Source organism: Ambystoma mexicanum, chromosome 8 (assembly GCF_040938575.1).
Source record: "Ambystoma mexicanum isolate Mex_15411 chromosome 8, UKY_AmexF1_1, whole genome shotgun sequence".
In the NCBI taxonomy this organism is placed as follows: Eukaryota; Metazoa; Chordata; class Amphibia; order Caudata; family Ambystomatidae; genus Ambystoma; species Ambystoma mexicanum.
Window position 1 is genome coordinate 1,385,948,024 of NC_090929.1, and position 17,927 is coordinate 1,385,965,950.

Here is a 17,927-nt window from a genome sequence, read left to right on the forward strand (position 1 = left end):
CTCCTCTGTCCTGAGCATGGATCAGGATATCGTCACTCACATTTAGGACATCTGGTATGCTCCGGATGACTTCCTGAATTGTCTGTTGAAAGACTTTGGCAGCCGATGAGATCCCAAAGCTTAGCCGCTTATATCTTCGCAAACCCTGTGTGTCGAAAAAGTGGTTATGTATCGAGAATCCCTATGCAGCTTTAGCTGGTGGTATCCTGCTTTCAAATCAACCTTAGAGAAGACCCTTGATCCCGTGAGGTCAGCCACAATTTCGTCGAGGGTCGGCGTGATGTGGCGCTCCCGCTTGATGGCAGTGTTCGGGAGGCGCATGTCTATACAAATTCAGACTTTTCCCGGCTGTTTGGGTTTCTTTGTGACCATCATCGGGGAAATCCATGGTGTCGGCCCCGTTACCTCTTCTATTATGCCGGCTTCTTCCAATGCTTTAAGTTCTTTCTCCACTTGTTCACGCATGTGGAATGGGGTCCTCCGGTGTCTGACGGCCTTTGGCTGGACCGACTTGTCAATATGGAGCTTGATTGTCTTTCCTTTCAAACACCCAATCCCTTTTTGCAGGTTGGGATACTGTGCAAGGATGTTCTCAACCTCTTGTGCTTCCTTGACTTGACAGATGAACTTTACTAGCCCTAGGTCCTCAGCCGCATCACCACTCAGAAGGCATTCCATCCCCGCATTTACTACGTAGATTTTTGACGGTAGCCTGTTTTCACCGTGGCTGAGGGTGGTGCGGAATCTGCCAACCACCGGTAGGGGTTTCCTGCAGCCATATGCAAACAGAAGGGTGTCTGTGTTCTTCAGGTCTGGTCGTGGTTGCAGTGTTTGAAATGTGCTTGTGAGCATGACATTTACAGAAGCTCCCGTGTCTATGGTCATCCATACCCATTGGTTTTGGAGAGTGACCTGGCATTTGCACCTCTTGAGCCCTTTTTTCTGCGTAGCATGTCCATGATCCAGTGCTGACACCAGGTATACTTTTCTCCCTTTCGTCTGCTGCTCCCTGCCAGATTCTTGTTGGGTCCCTGTGACGTCATACCCTTCTTCCTCAGTTGAAGAGTTGGTCGTTTCGACTCGCCTTGCACTCGCTTGCTTCTTTTTCTTGGTCCCACTCTTCTCCTGGGGATTCTGTTGAGGCGGTAGTGGGGTGCCCGATGACCGGCACACCTTAGCATAGTGGTCCTTTCTGCCACATGCCCCACATGTTGTCCCTTGCGCCGGGCAGTTCCTCCATCCATGTCGCGGTCCACCACACCATCCACACTCCGTGTGTCCCGGGATCCGTGGCTGCCATCTGGCTGGTGCGTAGTTGCCGCCAGCCTCATCTCTTGTGGACTGTCTATTGGTGACATGGGCCACCATGGATGTCGTGAGGGCAGGCTGTAGTTTTTGAAGAGTCACGCCCATGTTGGCGGCCCTGGTATGTGCCAGCTCCCTTTGACGACCCAACTCCAGAATGCGTGTTGGAGAGATGCCCTTCTCACTCAGCACCATCCCTCTCAGTTTCTCCGATTGGATGCCGTTGATGAGTTGTCTCCGGATTTCTTTCTCGACATCCGTGAACTCACACAAAATCGCCAGCTTCCTGAGTCGGGTGTGGTAGGCATCCAAGGTCTCCTCTTCTGCCAGAAATGTGGTGCAGAATATGAAGGTTTCATAATCAGGGTTGAGTTGTGGGAGAAAATGAGCCATCAAGGCATCTTTCGCTTGCTGGTAAATGTGCTGGCCATCAGCAATGATTAGCGAGTTAAAGATACGTAGCATCTGGTCCCCACATTTAGCAACAGGTGCGATCTCATTTTCCTGGCGGTGGTTATGTCCTTGCATTCCATTGCCATTTCTAAATTTTGGATCCATAGCTGCCACCGGGGGCTATCTGAAGATGGATCCGTAAATGGGTCAAAAGGCTGAATCATTGCAGAGGAGCTCCCTTGTGGGTGAGCTTGTGGTGACGACATTGACAGATTCGCCGTGAGTCTAGAGGGCGTACCGGTCCTGGGGGTGGACGTGCCGGTCGCCATAGTGAGGCCTCACTGTCACTTGATGGGGTCTATTCTCCTCACCTTGGTACGCGGTTTCAGGCGTCAGTGGTCCCTTCTGTGGCTGACCTTCTAACCAGTAGCTGATGGGACCGCTGCTTCACTCCAGGTGCTTGCTGCCGTGATCCCACGTGCGCGCTGCATGTGCAATGGCTTCTCACGTAGTGCTGTGGTGCATCTGGCCCCTGGACACCAGTTGTTTGAATGTTGCAGCGCCCTGGGACCACGCTGAGAGGCTATGTCTCCTCCAGCGCCTGGGCCCCGTGTGGAAATCAATTTGACAAATCCAGCCGAAAAGAGAGAGAGAAAAAATATATATATTTTTTTTTGGGTGGGGGGGTTTTGTGTGCCCCCCACCGGGTGTCCAAAACTTGTGCGCGTCGCTGCTAAAATAATCAGCTGGTAGGGCGTTGAGCGCGTGTGCTGGGTCCCGTTTCCCTCGTCGCCAGTGTTACGTTGTGGCTCCGCGCGGAGACAGAACGTTGAAGGCCTCTGAAGTAGTCCGCGGTGGCGCAGCTCCAGCCGGAGCAAAATGAAACACGCCACACGTTGTTAGAGTCTTGGCCCGGAACTGACTCCCATGCACGGGGCGGGGCTTTTATTAAGACGCCCTGCGTCGCCGCGTTGCGGGATGCAGGGCGGATATAACAAGGACCATAGTCTGGGCATCAGTACATAGTGGTGGGTCGCCCGTCCATGGGTGCTGCTGCCCCGCCTCCCAAGTGAATATGGGCAGGAGGTGTTCTGCTAAAAGGCTTTCATGGGCGGGTGGGATTGGGAGAGCCTTCCCTTACCAAAGGTGAACACTGCATTTAGTATTTAACTTGTCTTTTTATAGTATTGGAAGACTGTAGCTATTCTTTTTTAGTATTCCATAGTATTCTTTTTAAGCAGAATACTCTCTGGGGACTATTAGTGGGCTGAATACTAGTCGATTACTAACAGAATACTAAACACATACGTATTTCTAGTAGTTTAGTCTACACTACATTACCATTATTGTTCAATACTCAGATCCAAAAAAAAAGATGAAAAGAAGGTCTTCCATTTTGGTGAGGGTTGTGCCGCCTTTGCCCTCCTTACCTCTTTGATGCTCTGAAGTGTTACTGCTGTGTATGCGTTATAACCACTTGTTCGTGTTCAGTGCATCTGGACAGCAGCTGCATGCAGGTCACTTGCACCACTTTCCATACATGTTGAAAAGTTTCCATAACTTTAGGAGGTTTTTTGTTTTTATAGCACAGACATCATCCCACCAGCGTGTCTCGTGCCTTACAGATCACTGTTTCACTCACACACAGTGCTGGCTGGGTGTCACACGTCATGTGTGCCGCTGGGGTTGACAGTTAAGCTGCTGAAGTCGTATAAATACCTGTGAAGTGTGATGCAGTACAAGTTAAACCATGCTGAATATCTGGGTAGTGTGATACACTGTTTTGTACATAGGCATTATGATGCAGTCTTGGACGTCTATGCTGTGTGATGCAATATGATGACAGTGTTATAATGTACACTGTGACATATATAAACTGCCATTTTCAATGTTGGATTGGGTGTAGACCTGGGGTAGATATGTGTCAGGTATTATCATAATGGTACAACCTAGACATACAATGGCAACAGCTGGAAAATGGTGTGGGTACACGAACCTATGATGTCAGTGCCTGGCAAATGCCTAATACTTACACACAAGAATAAAGTGTTGGCTTTGCTAATGCTTCTTTTACCATGCTTTCTGACATTTATGCACATCAGAAAACATTGTAAATGCTTGCCTCCTCCAAAAATGCCAGAGATGTTGGTCTTCCGGGAGACAGAACGCATGTTTCCCTCCCAAGTTGTGGGTTTCTTGAGGCTCTGCTAGGAAGAATTGGTTGCATTGTCAACGGGTGAATGGGGAGGTCCTGCTCAGTGTTTCCGTGTCGGATATTTAACGTCTATGGCCGACCTATGATGTCCCTTTCATCCCTTGATGGTGTTATGAGCACACAAGTGTAGGCTTGATGTGAATTCTTGTCTGTGTGCCTTTGGATGGATTGAATCAATGGGATGGAACGGTTCAGGCCTCTCTTAAATATTGCTAATGAATAGAGCATGGAAATATGTTTCAGCAGCAAAGTTAAAGGCCAATGGCATTTCCCTGAAGGAGTATACAAGCCCTCTCTCTGTGAATTGTGGATCCAAGAAGGAGCAGATGTTGCTGTCCGCAGAGAGATGAGCTGCAAAAACGGAAGCAGGTCTGTTGATCGTTTTATTTTTTATCAAATCATTTTGGCTCGAATTGTCCTACTCGAATTTCCCCCCAACAATATAGATGGTGAGTTAGGGTTAGGCAATATTGTTGAAGGTAGGCAGGGATCATGTATGGGCAATGGGGGTGGGGTCGCCCTTCCTTTCTATAAAACATAAATTTGAGCAAGAAAATCGAGAAAATAATTAATTATTAGAGCAAAACAAACCTCAATAGACAAACAGCCAGAACAACGTCCTCCCCTGAAAAAGCATACTATTCCGTGAACTACACCTCTTGTTTCTTCTGAAAAACTATAGACCAGAGTAGTAAATACACTTTCAGTTGTCGTAAATAATCATGTTTGTTCCACAAACTACTTTCAGCAAAAGTGTGAATGCTTTTAACTGAAAAGAGATAATTAAACTATATGGGGCGAGATTACAGAAACGTTTCACCTGTGCAAGTGCAAGGCTGTACGGTGTTAACACAAAGGCAAAGTTTGCCCTATTTGTAAAAACACTGGGACATATTATAAAACCAATGCACCATGACAAGTGCAGTTTGGCATGTTATAAGCAACAAGGCAAAAATTACCCTATTGCAAAACAGATACATTTTTGATGCATTTCTGGAGCAGGTTATAATTCGCCCTAGTTCTAATGCCATTCCTAGTTGGATGTATCTATTGCCCGTTGCTGAACTGTGTTGTAGTTGGGTTTCCTAAGGATGAGTGTGATGGCTTCCTATTTCCTGTCCCATCCGGAAAAATGGTTCCGCTGCTCCAATAAAAAATGTTTATGAGACCCATGAACAAATACAATATGGCGGCAACACAAATGACCGATCTGCAAACTGAGTATATTTGTAAGCACATTGGACCGCATTAAACGTACCAGTAGTAATTCCAATGAAATCTCAATGGAGATCTATGGACTCCATAAATGGGGACTAACACCACCATACCAACTCTTGTGACCAGCAATAATTCCGACCAGACCAGGTGGTAGTAACAGCAAATCCGTTTGGCAGTATTATGACGAATTCACCACCGGAATATCACCAAACCTGCAATGAGGCCCCTTGTGCTGAAAAACCATCTCTGCATCGATCTTATTCGGGCATTGAATCCCTACCCACACTTTGAAAGATCTTGGGTTGTACCATTCCCGTCTGTTGTTCTGCAATTTATTAGTGGGTATTATGCCTGCAGGAGTGATGGACTTGCTAGCTATGGCCAGAGATCATACACATTTGTAATAAATAAATAAAAAGAAAACTCCACGCATTGCCCTTCACTCATTTTAGAATGTTCTCCAGTCCAGTAGAAATGACGATTACCAAGGACCATAGGCATTTGTAATCCAAGTGGATGAAATATGTGGTCTGTTATCCAATAGGCCTTATTCAAAGCAGAGTCTGACTAGATACGACTGCAGGAGTTTTCAAAAGCATATATGGTTTGGATCTGCACTCTGCCCACGCTGCAAGACAAGGATCCGGCACTGTGGGGCTAAGCTTGTTGATGTGGGCAGGATGATGTCTCAAACTACTGAACGGTTGTGTAATGCAAACCTTAATCTGCTGATGCACAAAGTTACCATTAGCAAATGCATTCTATATCCTTGTAAAATTGCTCATAAAATAGAGTAACGTGACAGTAGTGAATCGTCCTAGAACAAGTTGGCAAAAAATGAAGCATGTAGAAAAAAGTTATTGAAGTTACATAAAATTGCCAGCATTATGATCCTTATTCTTGACCTTACTCTGCAATATTTTAGCATTTTTCCTGAACATCCCACAAGGTTTGTTAGCTGGCACTCCTCAGTTTCCGAAAATGCAGTGTGAGTACTTTCTTTTCACACAGCATGACTTGTGGACACCTTGGCACTTGTCTCGGTTTCCTAGAATGCAGTGTAAATTCTTTTTCAAACAAGTTTTGTTGGATGCTTTGGTACTTGTACTCACATTCCCAGAATTCAACGTCACCATTTCACTCACGCAAGGTTTGTTCTTGGGCCTTCTCAAGGATTATACATTAAAATCCCAGAAAGCACTATAACCTACCAGCATTCTCCAGATGTTTTAACCTGGTTACTAGCTCTCAAAATTGGCAGTAGTTTCTTTTTTGATCCACCCATCTAACTGGAGTTTCTTATTTAATCCACCCATCTCACTGTAGTTTCTTTTTTAATCCACCCATCTCACTGTAGTTTCTTTCTTGATCGACCCATCTCACTGGAATTTCTTTTTTAATCCACCCATCTCACTGTAGTTTATTTTTGAATCCACCCATCTCACTGTAGTTTCTTTTTTGATCCACCCATCTCACTGTAGTTTCTTTTTTAATCCACCCATCTCACTGTAGTTTCTTTTTTGATCCACCCATCTCACTGGATATTTTTGAGCTGCCCGACCTGTCTCTTCGATGCAGATCTACGTGATTCCATCGAAAAGATTTGGTCGCAGAAGCATTCATCGATTTCTTTTTTTAATGTCATTTCACTGCAAATGTTTGTGGGGGGAGACCACTGCAACCCCCCCAGACCTCCAACTCCTCCTCATCTTTATTATTACCCTAACTCACCCCTGCATACATTTGCAGTGAATATCGACAACAACAAAAATAGATGAATTCTTCTGCGACCAAATCTACAGTGCAGTAAACTACCTATACCTTCGATGCCACTTGGTCTGGACCTCAGCTTTGTTCTACCAAGCTCTGTGGACTTTCCTCAAGCTGTTCATCCACACTGTTCGTTGCTGCTTGCTCTAGGCTTTTCAGACTCTCCAATCTCCACTACCTTTTTCAAGACACCTCTTCATTCTGATTGGTTTAAGCTCAGTGCAGCTCTTCTTTTGTTCCTTATAGAATGAGCCCCATACTTTGTCACTGAGTGTTCCGGGTTCTCTCAGGCCTTTCAGTGTAGATATCACTTGGGTCTAGCTCAGGTTGGACTTTCCTCCACAGAAGCTTGAGGTTCCATGGTGGAATTATCAGAATGCAGCTCTGCTCAGTATCGGCCTCTCCCAGCAACTTGTAGTTCGTCCTCCTTAGATACAAATCTAGACCTGTATTTCTTGGGCGATCCTTGTTGCTCGCTCTTTACCTCCACACTCCTGGTTTCTCTCTCTGCTCTGCAGATGCTCACTTCTCTCTTTTGATCCTGCCCTGGCCTCGCTCTCACAATCATAGGAAGGGAAGTGTATTACTTTCAGCACAAACCATATAAGGAGTACCCCCCTTTGGTGAATTGTCACAGGGATATAAGACTGAACGAGAGCTAAGCACACTTAGTGCAATTTAAAACGTTGTGCAAAATGCTGGCCTAGTGGATAATTTGCAATTTACTATCCAGTTAATTCTGAATGAGTTATATTCCAATTTTCGACTTACAATTTCCATGTAATGTTTAAGGCATGACATAGCTTGCACTCACTACTGAATCATGAGACATGTGAAAAAAAGTATTTACATGAAAATAACAAAGGAGAAAACGTTTTGCACCAGAGCCTTGTGCATGTCTACTTCTACCATACACTGGACACCACACTCTCCCTAAAACTCTCATGTTGGTCTAACGCTGATTTCCTAGACTGAAACACACTGATTAGGCATTCAAAATTACAGACGAAATAGCACCAGGGCAAAGGTGGGTTCTATAACAGGAAGGCTCCAATGGGGAGAAACGTGACCTCTCAACATCTTGTCCTTACGTTCACACTCCCAATTTTCTTTTTAAAGCTTTTTTTATGTATTCATCATCACCATAGAGCCATTTGCTACAAACATTGCTGTTTACGGTAGAGACGCAGACCCGGGGAGCTCCTGCATGATCCTACATTGATCCGTCTGTCAGCTGGCCCACTTCGTTGTGTGGGTGGGCCGCCGTTGCGGCCTTGGGACAAGACGTCCCGGACGTGACTTCAGGGGAAGGGGAGGGGGCGAGGGAAGTTGCAGCAGTTGCCGCCTGTGTTAAAATAAAGAAGGTTGTGCCCAAGATTCCGGCTCCCGCGTATCATTGGGCCTAGAGGCCTATGCGCTTGCGTTTCCCCTGGCGGGGACACAACAATGGCGACAAGCAGAGAAACAACCCACCGGCGCCGTGTCGAGGTCTGCAGCCGAGCAGTTTAGCGCGTCGGCGCGCCTCGCACACGGTCACGGCCAACAAGCTGCACCGCCTCAGAGTCACAAGGCACCCCGGAATGCTGGAGCGCGAGCGGAGAGAGGGAGTGGCCCGAAAGACTCGAGCCCACTCCCCAGCGCGAAGGAAGCGCCCACCTTACAAGCTCAGAGGGGCACAGTGAAAGCACGTCCAGCACGGATGATGCTGCGAGTCGAGTGGGCCCAGGAAAGGGTCGAGGCATCACGCGGGTAAGCACCGCTCAGGCCCAACACTCATGCCACGCCCCACCCGCCACGAATCACAGAGCGCTAAACAGGTGCGGCCCATCACACGGAAAACCGCATGGCCTGAGCACGAGACCAGGCGCCGTCACGTAGAGCTTTAAAACCCACATCCCACGCTCCAGGAAAGGGAGAAAACCCAAAAGCACACGCTTAAGAGCCGGTTGCTACCCACCACCCCAAGACAGGGTCCCAGGACACCGAACAAGATGTCAGATTCAGCAAGCACCACAGCCTCATCCTCGGGAGGGGCGGGAGCAGCAGCTTCACCAGGAGGAAATGATAACACCCAAGATAATAACCAACACACACAAAATGAAGGGGGCGCATCTCAAGTAATACACATGCCAAACCCCTTTGAAGTACGAGACACCTCAAACTTAGGACCGTGCTGGACCACATGGCTCCGGGACCTCAAGTTCTACACTGGCGCCATTGGTCTGACGGATGATGCAAGACTAAAGAACACGCTGTTAAAGGCTGTGGGCCCGGCAGTGATAGACATTGCTAGTGAATTACTCAATGTCAACACCGTCACATATGGAGAACTGCATGCCAAACTGTCAGACTACTTCGCACCACACATGAATGTTGACTACGAACGTCACATCTTCCACACGACCAGGCAAGAAAAGGGGGAGTCGATAAACAACTTTGTGATGCGTCTTTGCATTAAGCTGAAACACTGTGAATTCCACAAATACTCTAACGAAGAAGCACTAAGATCGTAAGTGATTGCAGGATGCCTGTCACAACCATTCCGCAAGCAACTCCTACAAAAACAGAGGTCTCTAGAAGAAATCCTAGGACTGGCCCGCATGGAAGCCGCAGTTGATTCACAACTGGACAATCTAGGAAAAGTGTCCCTACACCAACAAGGGGGAAACTCAGAGACAGTCAACAAACTATATGCAAACTCCACTCCAGGTGGAAAGCGCCCGAGGCCACGTGCTACAAATGCGGGTATGAATACCCATACGCAGGAGAATGCCCGGCCATAGGACAGAAATGCGTTGCATTTGTAGGGATGGATCGCTATATGACCATATGCAAGAATGTGCCAATACACACGCCAAACAAACCCCGCACACAAGACAGGCGCAGATACATCCGCCAGAGCTCACCCAGGTCCAGAGGGGAGAGTGACCGAAGACCCACGAGGAGAGAAGACAGCGAGCGGAAAAGCCTCTACACCCGAGAAGACAGACGATCGTCTGAGGACACGAGACGCTCACACGTAAGGTACATCGAGACACGGTCCCCCACGAGCAGTGACACCCCGTCGTCTGAGGAAGATCAGAGGAAGAAGGGCTATGTGTGGGCCATAAATGACTATACCACAGCCACCCAACACAGCCCTGTACTGACACTTCACGTGAACAACACCCCGTTAAAGTTCCTGATTGACATGACAGCAACAGTCAATATCATCAGCGAACAAGCGTATGAGTCGCTTGCACAACAGCCAAAGATCAGGAAAGCGGTGGTCGACATCTACCCCTACGGCTCCACAACACCTCTGCCATGCAAAGGTACGATCACCGCCTGGTGCACTCATAAGGAACACACGATGAAAATCCTGCTGCACATCCTAAAAACCGAAGCTAACAGCGGGTGCATTCTAAGTTTCAGAACAGCAGTGGACATGGGTCTGGTGCACATCCTATACCAGCTAATGGCCCATAAATATTTCGCCAAACCAGACGCAATTGAGCAATCGTTCCCAAAACTATTTGCAGGCCTGGGGAAACTAAAGAACAGGAAGGTACACCTGCATATAAACCCACTCGTCAAGCCAGTGGCCCAGCACTACCAAGGGATTCCATTCAATATCCAAAGACAAGTGGAGGAAGAACTGGACAAACTAATCAAAATTAACGTCATCGAACCTGTATCGGGTCCCACACCCTGGGTGTCGCCCATCGTTCCTGTCCCCAAGAAGCCACTGGATGGGTCCATACGCCTGTGCGTCGATATGCGCAGGGCCAACATTGCCATCGAGAGAGAGAGGCATCAAGCGCTCAGGATCACAGGCATGATCCACCTCCTTCACAGAGCAAGAATCTATTCGAAACTAGACTTGACAAAAGGGTATCACCAGATCGAAATAGCACCTGAGTCCAGATATATCACCACGTTTGTAACACATCTTGGCCTATTTCAATACAAAAGACTCAGTTTTGGCATTTCCTCTGCCGCTGACATTTTTCAAGAAGAGATACACAAAGTAATCAGACATGTCCCAAACTGCCTGAACTATTCCGATGATGTTCTGGTATACGGCAAGACGCAAGAGGAACATGACATAGCGCTGCACAGGGTGTGCCAAGCACTCGAGGAAGCAGGGCTAACGCTAAACAAAGCGAAATGCCAATTCTCGAAAGGATCACTGAGATTCTTTGGTCACATCTTCTCGGACAAAGGTATGAGACCAGATCCGGAAAACGTAAAGGCCCTCAACTCAGCCCCACCCCCAGCAAACACGACGGACCTGAGAGCATTTTTGGGTCTAGCCAGCTGTTTCTCCAGGTACCTGAAAGATTACGCAACCGTGAGTAACCCACTACGCCTGCTCACGCGCAAAGACACACCATTCGTATGGTCAAAGGAATGCCAGGAGTCGTTTGAAGCGATCCGAGATGCCATATAACGCAGGCAGAGGACATGGCTTACTTCGACGCTGACCGGGACACCGAAATAATTGTGGACACCAGCCCAGTAGGACTCGGTGCCATTCTAACTCAAACGGACCCTACAGAACCACGCAACACCTACATAGTGGCATACGCCAGCAGAAGCCTGACGACCACGGAGCAGGCATACTCACAAGCCGAAAAAGAAAGTCTGGTGGTGGTATGGGCCTGCGAATACTTCCATCTATTCCTGTTCGGCAAAGCGTTCACAATTATTACGGACCACCAGGCACTACTCACTATTTATGAAAACCCCAAAGCAAGGATGCCGCCGAGAATAGCCCGATGGGGTCTAAGACTGCAGTACTACAAGTTCATGATAAAGCACCGACCTGGGAAAGAAGAAAATCCCGCTGACTACCTTTCACGCCACCCAACCGCCTCAACTGCGCCTCAACCATCCATTGCAGACGCATAAATAAATTGCATCATACATCACCTACAACCGCTGCCGGTTGAGTGGGCGGAGCTGTCAGTGCAGTCTGAGGCAGACCCAGCACTCCGAATCGCAAGACATTACCTGCAGGAAAACAAGCAGACACTCATGAGACAACAAGCCAGGACGGAATCTGAAATGACATAGGAAGACGTCAAATGGCTCGGCCAAGTCCGAGAGGAGCTCACGGTAGTAGAAAACAATGTACTACTGAAAGGCTGCAAAGTCGTCCTCCCCAGAACCCTCCGGGAAAGGATAATACACCTGGCTCACGAAGGGCACCGTGGCGTAGTTGCCACGAAGCGCCTCCTCTGACAAAAGGTATGGTTCCCTCAACTTGATCACCTCGTAGAAACCATAGTAGGAGGCTGCCACATCTGTGCACAGGTAGCTCCACCGCCTCACCCAAACCCACTGCAGACATCACTGCTACCAAATAAAGTTTGGGAGGAGCTCACCGTAGACCTATTTGGACCGCTGAGCGATGGCACACACGTAGTCGTACTTATGGACGAACACTCACGATACCTGGACGCACAGATAGTAGAGAGCAGCGCAACGTCAAGCGCCGTCCCGGCACTTGATCGAATGCTGCCAGCCTATGGTATTCCCAAGGTCATAAAATGGGACAACGGTCCCACCTTTATAAGCCATGACTTTCAAAATTTTGCAAATTACATGGGGTTCCAGCATCGACGAATAACCCCTCGCTGGCCCCAGGTGAACGGCATGGTCAAAAGATTCATGGGCAATGTCAAAAGGACCTTACAAATTGCACACATTCAAAACAAGCCATTCGACCAAGGTCTCAATCAAATGCTCAGGAAATACAGGCACACACCCCATAGTACGACGGGAGTATGCCCCGCAGACTTGCTATTCCGGAGAACGGTCAAGACCAGACTGCCAGAAGACCCAAGATCACAAGAACCGACGATACTAGAACAAGAGGCAAGAAGAAACGATGAAGCGAGCAAGGCAAAAACAAAGGAAGTCTCCGACAGGAAGAGAAGGGCTCGTGAGAATATCATGCAGCCAGGTGACGAAGTATGGCTCAGACAACCAAAGAATAGAAAGGAAGAAGCCACTTTCGCACCCTCCCCTCTCATCGTCACACACAAGAAAGGCACCATGGTCACGGCGCAGAGAAGTGACTGCTCGTCAGTGACCAGAAACAGCTCGCACTTCAAACGCGTCATGCCGCACCGAGGAGATCACTGGGAATTGGACTTAGGCAGTGAAGAGGAAAGAGATCATGAGGAACCGTACCAAGGGGACGGGGAAGAGTCAGGAAGTGAAACAAATACCCCGACACCCCCATTGGAAAGGATGACCCCAAGCAGGGCGAGACGTCCTCAGAGGAGCCGCATGAAGAAATGAGGTGAAAAGACAGTCCTAGCCTCACATGTTAAAAAGGGGGGAGATGTCAGCTGGCCCACATCGTTGTGTGGGTGGGCCGCCGTTGCGGCCTTGGGACAAGACGTCCAGGACGTGATGTCAGGGGAAGGGGAGGGGGGCGAGGGAAGTTGGGGCAGTTGCTGCCGGTGTTAAAATAAAGAAGGTTGTGCCCGAGATTCCGGCTCCCGCGTATCATTGGGCCTAGAGGCCTATGCGCTTGCGTTTCCCCTGGCGGGGACACAACACCATCCGTGGAAAAAAACGGCCTATGACATTGTGTGGTGATGGTGTGTGCGCCGCATAAGGGACAGGAGGTGCTGCGGCCCCGGGTAGCAGAAGAAAGAGAGCTGTGCGCTGTTGCCTGCGACGGTGGGGGAGAACACACTGAAGGGTGCCTGATGCTCAAAAAGGCGACTTCTGTGGTGATGTTAGGGCACTGACGGGCAAAGGTGACCATGACCCGCTGGGAGAAGGCGGGGCTGCAGAGCGGTACAGACGAATGCCGGGTGGAGGAAGAACGGGACATGTACCCTGGGACGGACAATCAGCAGTGGAAGCAAATCGGAAGGCCTGCGACGGCAGGGCAGGTGAGGTGGTGTAAGACTCCAGCAGGCATCGCAGTGCACACAGCTACAGTGGGGTGCGCTGTGGCATTCTGGGAGGCCCCTTCAACAGCCTGGAGGCGCACAGGGACCCCAGGCTCACCTGGTGAAAGTCATACGGGGTTGGCGAGGGCCAGGGGAAACTCTGAACTTGGACTTGGAAAGAGGAGGAGTCGGCAAGACTTGAGCGAACCCGGGAGCCCACCAAGCATTACAGTGGGGCGAGGAATGTTGCAACCACAAGCGCACTGAGGTACTGCAGACCTGCGCTACAGCAGCACGTCATGGTACAGGAGCAGGTCTGCAATACCCTCCTGCTATAGCATAACAGCACAAGGCATATGGTGCTCTTGCATGAGACTTCAGACTTTTAATAGAGATTAAGAGGGAAAATGACACATAGAGCAGGAGCACACAAGCCAGGGAAACAGATCAGGGGGGGTGTGGCTTGGGCAACCATGGAGTAGGACGTGCTTCCTGAGCAGCTCCAGAGGATACAACAGATGATCTGTGGAAACTACCTTTAAAACGCGCCACTGGTTCCAGAATTGACCACACATGCATGGGAACGTGTATTCTGCTCGTTGTGTAAAGATCGGGAGAATCGTAAGTGGGATTCTGGAGAAATTGCTCGGTGAACGACGGCGGCTGCTCGGTCCATTGTCATACAAGATGGCCAATGACAAAGGAAATGAAACTAGAGCACATGAAGAGGACGAATAAAGGCGGCGACACGGGGAAGAATGATGATGGCGAAGTGGAGACGGAGCGAAACCCCTGTGGCGGTGAGCCTTAGGTCGCGATGGCTTGAGTACTGACCCGGAAGGCAGGAGCCCGAGGGCAGCAGAGGTGCGAAAAGATAGGCCGCACCACGCCAGGCACGAAAAGCGCTCGCTCGGCATTGATGAGCAGCAAGCTGCGGCGAGAGGAGGCGGATGGTGTGACTGCTTGAAGACCACTCCAACAGCCGATAAGGGTGGATAAGACAGTCGGGGAGGCACGCGGACGCTGAATCGTGATAGAGAGGCCTAACGAAGGCCGGAAAATTTCGGCGCGAGGGGCCGTGGGCAAGCATAAGAATAAACATCCCACGATGGATATTTTTGCTAAAACACAGCATTCTCCTGTGGCCATCGCACCCAAGGGCCCGATGGCACCAGCTGAGGGCGTCACAGCAGCTGATAATCATCAGATCTTAGAGGCTATTACGGAGCTGAAAGACTCTTGGGGGGTTGCGATGTTGGATATGCGCACTTCCCTGGAGGCTAAAATTGAAGCAGTGGGCATTGAAGTCTCCCTGCTGAGACAAGATGTTAGGGGGCTGGCGGAACGTACAAGCAGCCTGGAAGGTGCGGGGAAAACTAACACGGACACCAGCACTAACAATGCAAAGGAGATCCATGTCCTTAAACAACAGGTGGCTAACTTAGAGTCTCGAGCAGAAGAAGCGGAAGGGAGAGCGAGGAGAAACAATATCCGCGTGGTGGGTTTGCCGGAGGGTGAAGAGGGCCAGGACCCAACAGACTACATCGAGAACTTACTCCTGCAAAGAATCGGGGCTGGCACACTCTTGCAGGGATTTGCAGTGGAGCGACCACCGAGAGCCCTTATGAGGAAGCCGAGACCAGGGAACCCTCCACGGGTGATAATCGCCAAAATATTGAACTACAAAGACCGCGAGAAAATACGAGTACTTCCGAAAAGGTGGAACAATCAAAAGGGCCTCGAGTACCATCACGGCGTACCCGGATTATACTATGTTGGTCCAGAGGCAATGGTACAGCTATGTGACCATCAAAAGGAGGCTGCGTGCGGCTGGGATAAAATATATGCTTCTGTACCCTGCGAAATTGAAGGTGGTGCACAAGAGCAAAATGCATTTTTTTGACACTCCGGAAGAAGCAACGACATGGCTGGATCTGCAGGGCTGCCCAGAACAAGACACGGAAGAGACCCAAGATGGACGCAATAAGTGACTGGGATATGGTATGCATACTGTTAAGGCGGCGTGTGAACATCCCAGGGGCGCCTAGGTGAAGGCGAAGAACAATGGGCGCGGCTGTAGGAGGCTGATATTTTGATAAAATACCGCTAAGTGTAACAGACTTGATGGACTGGAATATAGTGGCGGGTACATATATTTAAACTGTATAGCAATGTGTAGTTATCTGATGTGCTATAGGAGCGGCAGGGCGAAAGCACCCTACCCCCCGAATTATAGTTGTAGTTGTAGTAGGTTGACCACTAGGGTGGCCTCACCCTGCGGAGCCTCGAGTACAGACGAGAGCCAGAAAGAGCTAGATGCGGGGGAGCCTGAGATCCAGGGATGGAGCTGGGCAACAGTTGGGGGGTGTGATGTTGGGGAAGGGACGGCAGGTGTTGAGGGAGGGGGAGCGGGAAGTTTGGTGTATTTTTGGTTAAAGGGAATTTAGAATGGGATGCGAGCCTATACAGACTGGATTGGAATTCAAAGTCAAACTGCACCTGGGGGAGAGGGAATGGGACTATAACAGGCCATGGGGGACCTTAAAATACTTACAAGGAATGTGCGGGGGCTCAACAGCTGTTTAAAAAGGAACAAGGTCATGCTGTACCTGCGCAGGTAGAAAATAGATATTGCATTGCTGCAGGAAACCCACCTTACATGAGAGAGGATGGACACGATCGCAGGGAAGTGGAAAGGGGTGCTGGTTGGCTCATCGTACTCTGCCTATGCAAGAGGAGTGCTTATATGGGTGGCCCCACATGTCCCGTTTCAGCGATTGCAAGTGGTGGCTGAGACAGAAGGGAGGATGGTTATGCTGAGGGGACTGGTGGAGAACAGGGAGATAAGCATTGTTAACAAGTATGCCCCGAACCAGAACACAGCGGCGTACATTAGGACATTGAGTGTGAACCTGAGCGCATGTGTGGGAAGTGCGGTGATCTGGGGGGGGGGACTTCAACTGCATATTGAACCTGAGGGTGGACAGATCGGATGGGAAGTTGGATAGACCGGCCCCTGCAGCCAGGGCGCTACGGACATTGCTGGATGACTTTGGGTTGGAAGATGCATGGAGAGTGTGGTACCCCCAGGAAAGGCAATATTCACATTATTCTGCCCCACAGCAGTTATCAACGAGGCTGGATTATGTCTTCGCATCACCTGAAATGATAGCGGAGATTGTACACATAGAGTATAGGGCCAGGGTCCTCTCGGACCACTCGCCCCTGATTCTTGCGTGGCAATACTGCCCCCCGAGAGTGAGGGTCCCGACATGGCGCCTACGAGCGGAGGCGTTGCGGGACCCCTTCTTTTGAGAGGACTTGAGGGAGGAGATCGTAAATTATTTTGAAACGAATACTGGGAGCGTGGACTCTGTGGGAACACTATGGGAGGCCTTCAAAGTTGTCATGAGGGGTGCGGCCATAGCGAAATCCAAGGGCCTACAAGGTGGGGTTTTGGCTGAACTGCGGGAGACGGAAGAAAAATTAGAAGAGGCCTTAAAGGCCGGAGACGATACAGCGGAGAAGCTAGAATTGATACTTAGGCTACAGCAAAAATGAGCGGAATATTGGGAGAGATTGTGTAACCTCAATTATAAAAAATACATATGCGTGCGGGAGGTGATAAACCGGGCAGACTTTTGGCATGGTTATATAAGAGTGAGACCCCCAGAGCCACAATCAGAGCTATAGAGAGAGAAGACGGTAGCGTAGAGGACACCCAGGAGGGAATTAATCAAGCGTTTGTGGATTATTATAAAGCATTATACGGAGAGGATGGGGAAAGTGGCTGCGCTATGATGGAAGAAATGCTTGAGGATATAGGGTTGCGCAAGATAAGCGAGGAGGAGAGAGAGGAATTGGACACCCTGATCACCCTGGAAGAATTGGGGGAAGTGGTGAGGCAGCTGCCTACTAGTAAAACCCCAGGGAGAGATGGGCTCCCAAGTGAATTTTATAAAGTATACATAGAAGAGGTCCTCCCCCCGCTGCTAGAGGTGATAAACGAAGCGTTCGAGATGGGACACTTACCGGAGTCACTGAGAGAGGATGTCATAATACCTCTCCCTAAACCTAATAAACCTGGGCACAGCTGTGGTTCCTTTAGACCCTTGTCAATGCTGAATCAA